This window comes from Colobus angolensis, unplaced genomic scaffold (assembly GCF_000951035.1).
Source record: "Colobus angolensis palliatus isolate OR3802 unplaced genomic scaffold, Cang.pa_1.0 Scaffold71, whole genome shotgun sequence".
Taxonomy (NCBI): Eukaryota; Metazoa; Chordata; class Mammalia; order Primates; family Cercopithecidae; genus Colobus; species Colobus angolensis.
The window spans coordinates 9,699,083-9,706,172 of record NW_012120821.1 but is presented as its reverse complement, the minus strand read 5'-3'; the positions used below and the strand labels follow the sequence as shown (position 1 = coordinate 9,706,172).

The window sequence follows — 7,090 nt, the reverse complement described above, 5'->3', positions numbered from 1 at the left end:
CACACACACACACACACACACACACACACACACACACACACACACACTCTCTCTCTCACACACACACACACACACACACACACACACACACACACACACACACACACAGTCTCTCTCTCTCTCTCTCCATGAAGGTAAGATGAATGCCAATGCCTAAAACAGTTCCTGAAACTCATAAAGACTTCCTGAATTAATAAATGAACAAATCAGGAGTGGTCATCTGACTCAAGATGAGATAACCAGATTCTCTCTTCTAGGAATCTGGAAATCAGAGATGCCAGGCAGCCTCTGCTGGCCCTTGAACTGGCAGGGATAAAAAGCCAGGGCAGGGCAGCCGTGCTTGGCTATGTGCACAGGAGCAGAGACAGCCAGTCTGCTGAGAGACAAGAAAGGAGCAGGTGTGGGAGGGAAGGCAGAGATGAGACCACATAATCCTAGAAACACAGACTGAATGGTCTCAGACCCACATGAGCCTGTAAGACAGCCTTGTATTCTGAGAATACCTTTTTGGTCTTCTAAAATCCTGTTTGGCACAAGCTAAAGAGTTTCAATTATTTGCAGCCAGAAAATCTCTCACTGAGACAAAAGTGCCTGTTCTTTCCACTACATCCTGCTGCTTCTCAAAGTTATCAACAAGCTCTGCATTTAATGAACCTATTTTTTAAATCTGTAACTCAGATTACCTTGTTAAAGGAGAAAAGGGAGGCCATGTTACTTCATATTCAGAATTTGCTTGTTAAAAGTGCACGCGAATAGGAATGCTAACACATTAAATAAAAATCTTTTTATTTTCCCATTCTAGGACTACAGGTAATCAGAATTTTTACCTACTTCAAGTTGGGGAGCCAAGGTCCGATAGAAGAACATAGCCTTACTAATGCAATGGTGGTGACTTAATGCTTTCCATCCATTCCACATTGAAATGAAGCCAGACTCAAGTCACTTAAATCAGTCACATTCTTTCAAAGCTGTGCACAGTGAGGCATATGTTATACACTCTACTCATATTAACAACTTCCATCTACAATTTATAGCATTTTGCTCATTTTCTTTTTATGCAATAGGCTGTAAGTTATTAATTCAGTACTCACAAATACAAAGAAATACAACATATGTTATTTTCTTCTAGTTGTTAAGTGCTAATATAGAGAAGGAGAAAATAACCATAATTAAGCAGGTTACCCAAGCAAAGGGTAAAGTGGCTTTGTTGCCCACCATGAGGAACCAACACCTTGTCAGCAGGCAACCCAATGACTCTTATCTCCTTTTTCATCACTCTTCAATCCTTACCACCCTCATAAACACCAAACAGATCCTCCATTTAGAGGCACCTTTAGCTCATTTAGTTTTGACAAACCACCATTTTTAAAAACATGTCCATTCACTCAGTAATTATTATATGTCAGACTATGTGCTAGAAATACGGGGGACATAATTTTAAATAAGTCCTAGTATTTCATAATCCTACCTCTTTTAATAAGATAAAGATGCCTACTTCTATTTAACATCAACATAGTATTATAAATTCTAGCCAGAATAGGCAAGAGAAAGAAATAAAAGGTATCCACATTAGAAAACAAAAAGCAAAAGTATCTGTACATTGATGACATGATCCCATATGTAGAAAACTCTAATGATTCCACAGAAAAATATTAAAAGTAATAAACAAATTCAGCAAAGTTGCAGGATATAAAATCAATACATAAAAATCAACTGTGTCTTCATACATGATAATGAACAATCCAAAAAAGATATTTTTTAAAGAATTCCATTTATAATAGCATCAAAAAGAATAAAATACTTAGGAATTAACCAAAAAGGTGAAAGACTTGTACACTGAAAACTATAAAATATTTGTAAAAGAAATTAAAGAAGATATTAATACAAATAAATAGAAAGATATCCTATGCTCATAGACTGGAAGAGTTAATATTGTTAAGATGTCAATACCACCCAAAATGATCTACAGATGCAATGCAATCTCTATCAAAATCCCAATAACTTTTTTTCAAAATAAAAAAATCCACCCTACAATTCATATGGAATTACAAGGGACCCCAAATAGCTGAAACAATCTTGAAAAAAAAAAAGAACCAAGTAGAGTTCTCACACTTCCTTTTTTTTTTTTTTTTTCTTTTTTTTGAGACAGAGTCTTCTGTCACCCAGGCTGGAGTGCAGTGGCGCAATCTCAGCTCACTGCAACCTCTGCCTCCCAGATCAAGCGATTCTTCCGCCTCAGCCCCCGAGTGGCTGGGATTACAGGCACCCACCAGCACACCCAGCTATTTTTTGTATTTTTAGTAGAGGCTGGGTTTCACCATGTTGACCAGGCTGGTCTCGAACTCCTGACCTCAGGTCATCCACCTGCCTCGGCCTCCCCAAGTGCTGGGATTAAAGGCATGAGCCACTGCGCCCGGCCTGAAGGTCTCACATTTCCTGATGTCAAAACCTGTAGCAAAGTTATGGTAATCAAATAGTGTATACAATAACAATGAGATACCACCAGACACCTATTAGAATGGCCAAAGTCCAAAACACTGACACAACAAATGCTGACAAGGACGTTGAGCAACAGGAACCCTCATTCCTTTCTGGTGGAAATGCAAAATGGTAAAGCCACTTTAGAAGGCAGTTTGGCAGTTTCTTACAAAATGAAACATACTCTTATTATATAATCCAGCAATTAGTTCTCCTTGGTATTTACCCAAATGGGTTGAAAAACTTATATCCACACAAAAATCTGCACATGAATGTTTATAGCAGCTGTATTCATAACTGCCAAAACTTGGAAGCAGCTGAGACATCCTTCAGTAGGTGAGTCCTTCTGTAGGTGAGTGGATAAATAAACTACAGTATATCCAAACAATGAAATATTTTTCAGTGCTAAAAAGAAATGAGTTGTCAAGCCACAAAAGATATGGAGGAATCTTAAATGCATATTACTAAATGGAATAAGCCAATCTGAAAAAGCTACATGCTGTATGCTTCCAACTAAATTACATTTTGGAAAAGGCAAAACTACAGACAGTAAAAAGATCAGTATTTGCCAGGGGCCAGAGGGGAGGAAAAGATGAATAGGTGAAGTACAGAGGATTTTAGAGCAGTGAAAATACTCTGTATGATACTACAATGGCAGATACATGTCATTATACATTTTTCAAAACCCATAGAATAGCACCAAGAGTGAACAGTAATGTAAACGATGGACTTTGGGTGATGATGACATGTCAATGTAGTTTCATCAGTTGTAAAAAATACACCACTCTGATTCAGGATTTTGATGGTGGGGGAGGCTGTGAATGCAGGTGGGGGAAAAGGTATATGGAAAATCTCTGCACCGTATGCTCAATTTTGCTGTGAACCAAAAATGCTTTAAAAATGAAAACAAAAACAAATGAAAAAAAGATCAATGTGGTACTGGCATAAAGACAGATATAGAGGCCAGTGGGATAGGATAGCTCAGAAATAAAGTCTCTCAGGTGTGATCAAATGATTCTCAACAAGGATAAGACTATTCAATAGGGAAAGGGCAGTCTTTTCAACAAGCGGTGCTGGGAAAACTGAATATCCACATGCAAAAGGAATGAAGTTGGACCTTTACCTTATACTGTATACAAAAATTAACCCAAAATAGATCAAAGGTCTAAACATATGAGCCAAAACTATTAAATCCTCTAGAATATAGGAGAAAACCTTCATAACACTAGAAATATAGAAAATATAGGAGAAAAGCTTCATAACACTAGAAATATTGAAAATATAGGAGAAAAGCTTCATTAACACTAGAAATATAGAAAATATAGGAGAAAAGCTTCATAACACTAGAAATATAGAAAATATAGGAGAAAAGCTTCATAGCACTAGAAATATTGAAAATATAGGAGAAAAGCTTCATTAACACTAGAAATATAGAAAATATAGAAGAAAAGCTTAACACTAGAAATACAGAAGATATAGGAGAAAAGCTTCACAACACTAGAAATACAGAAAATATAGGAGAAAAGCTTCATAACACTGAATTTGGCAATGATTTCTTGGATACGACAACATAAGCACAGCCAACAAAAAACAAAATAGGTAAATCAAAGATTAAAATTAAAAACTTTTTTGCATCAAAAAACACTATGAACAGAGTGAAAAGGTAACCCACAGAATGGCAGAAAATATGTGAAAATCATATATTTGATAATAGATCAATATTCAGAATATATTTTTAAACTCCTACAACTCAACAATGAAAAAACACTTACAAAATGGACAAAAGTCCTGAATAGACATTTCTCCTAAGATATACTAATGGCAATGAGCAGATGAAAACATATTTAACATCATTATTTTAAAAATTGCAAATCAAAATCATAAGAAACTGCTTCATACCCATTAAGATAACTATTATCAAAAACAGGCTGGGGGAGGCGGCACACACCTGTAATCACAGTACATCAGGAGGCTGAAATGGGAGGAGTTCAAGACCAGCCTGAGCAACATAGCAGGGCCCCCATCTAACAAACAACAGCAACAAAATACCCAAAAAATTAGCTGGGCATGGTGGCATGCCTGTAGTCCCAACTACTCGGGAGGCTGAAGTGGGAGGATTGCTTGAGCCCAGGTGTTTGAGGCTATAAAGAACTATGATTGCACACTGCTCTCCAGCCTAGATGATAAAGAGAGATCCTATCTAAAAAAGAAAAAAAACGGGAAATAAGCGTTGACAAGTATACAGAGAAATTGGAACCCTTGTGCATTAAGAATATAGAAAGCTGCTGTAGTTTTAAAAAAATTACTGGCTGATTGATCTAGCAACTCCAGTTCTGGGTGTATACCCCAAAAGAAATGAAAGCAGGCTGGGTGCAATTCCTCACTCCTGTAATCCCAGCACTTTGGGAGGCTGAGGTGGACAGATCACGTGAGGTCAGGGGTTCAAGATCAGCCTGGCCAACATGGCGAAACCCTGTCTCTACTACAAATACAAAAATTAGCCGGGCGTTGTGGTGCGCCTGTAATCCCAGTTACTTGGGAGGCTGAGGCAAGAGAATCGTTTGAACCCAGGAGGCAGAGGTTGCAGTGAGCTGAGATCATACCACTGCACTCCAGCCTGGGTGACAGAATGAGACTCCATCTCAAAAAAAGGAAAAGAAATGAAAGCAGAAACTCAAACAGATATTTATATACAACATTCATAGGAGCATTATTCACAATAGCCAATATAGAAAAAGCCCAGGTGTGTCCATTAGTGGATGAAGAAATAAACACAATATGGTATATAAATACAATAGAAAATTATCCAGCCTCATAAAAGAAGGAAATTCTGCTACAACATGGATGTACCTTGAAGATGTGATGCTAAGTGAATGAGCCAGACACAAAAAGACAAATATCATATGATTCTACTTATCTGAGGCACCTAGAATAGTCAAATTCATAGAGGCAGAAAGTAGGATGGTGGTTGCCAGGGGCTGAAGGGAACAGAAATAGGGAGTTAGTGTTTAATGGGTACAGAGTTTCAGTTTGGGAAGATGAGAAAGTTCTGGAGATGCATGACAGTGATGGTTGGACAGCAATGTGATTATACTTAAAGCCACTGAACTGTACACCTAAAAATGGTTAAAATGGTAAACTTTATATCATGTATGTTTTACCACAATAAAAACAAAACACCATCTGCTTAAGCCCCCTGATACAGTTTGAATTTGTGTCCCTGCCCACATTTCATGTCGACTTGCAATCCCCAGTGTTGGAGAAGAAGCGTGGTGGGAGGTGATTAGTTCATGGGGACAGACTTCCCTCTTGCAGTTCTCACAAGTGAATTCTCACAAGATCTGGTTGTTTAAAAGTGTGTAGCACCTCCCCTTTCTCTCTCTTCCTCCTGCTCCAGCCATGTAAGATGTCTCCTTGCTCTTTGCCTTCTGCCATGATTGTAAGTTTCTGAGGCCTCCCCAGCCATTCTTCCTGTACAACCTGTGAACCACGAGCCAATTAAACCTCTTTTCCTTATCAATTACCCAGTCTCAGGTACCTCTTTATAGCAAGAACAGACTAACACACCCTCTGCGGCTGAGGGGCCATTTGTGGCTCTACTCTGAGCCGTCTGCAGCATAGAATGCTGTTCAGATTGTCATGGAGCATTGAAAACTGACAAATGGTTCTCAGATCCCCATTCTCCATCTTTTTCCAGTCCTGACCATCCTCGCAGTTACCCGGGTTCTAAATCTGGTAGACGTCTTTCCTTTTCTCTTCCTCAGACACTTTTGGGAAAAGCACTGGATTTGGGATCAGAAGACCTGAGAGTCCTAGACTTGTCTCTGGCACTCACTGTGAGATCGTAATCAAGCCTCTATCCTCAGGAGATGGGGATGAGGAAACGTGGGAAGATAGCGAGGAGAACCAACCAAGATATGGAAATGGAAGTGCCTAGTACATGCCACAGAACAATACAATCTGAGTTCCATCATTGATTCAGGTACTCATTAGGTGTTGATTAAGTACCTCCTATGCAGCAAAGGGTCTCAGGAGCCAACAACACAACAGGACATGTCTGCCTTCGTGGAGTATACAGTCCACTGGGGAGAAGGTGATAAGCCAGACGGTGCTCAAAGTTATCACTATAAACCATGGTAGGGGCTGTGGAAGGAATACCAGAGAGTAACGAGGGCACACGGGGACCCAATCACATCTGGGGAGCCTGAGAAGGTCATCCCATGTCAGGGGTGTCCATTTGTCCAGGAAGCTTCCAGCGTATGCCTGTTGTCCTGGTGTTATTGTTTATAACACCCCTTGCACTTTCAAATGTATCCCAGTTTGGGCAATAAATCAAATGGCCAACCTTTTCCTGAGGATAGACAATTTGAGCTGAGATTGGAAGGAAGAATGGGAGTTGACTAGGAGATGAGGGAGGAAGGGCATTCAGACAGAAAATAAAAGTGTAAAAGCAGAGAAGTAGGACTGTCATTGACACAATGCAAAGCCTGAAGGAGGGTCAGGGTGGCTGCAGCAGAGAGGACAAGAGGGAAGTGGTGGAGATGAGACTTCAGCAGTGGGCATTTCAGGTAGGGCTGTACCCTGTGCTGGAGCACGCCCCCACCACCCCCGC

General features: G+C 39.6%; 1 protein-coding gene across 1 annotated transcript in view; it reads right to left on the bottom strand.

Annotated features, from left to right (window-relative positions):
- The window catches only part of TTLL11 (tubulin tyrosine ligase-like family member 11), a 273,330-nt gene that overhangs the window by 217,491 nt on the left and 48,749 nt on the right, over positions 1 to 7,090 (bottom strand). The window lies entirely within an intron of this gene.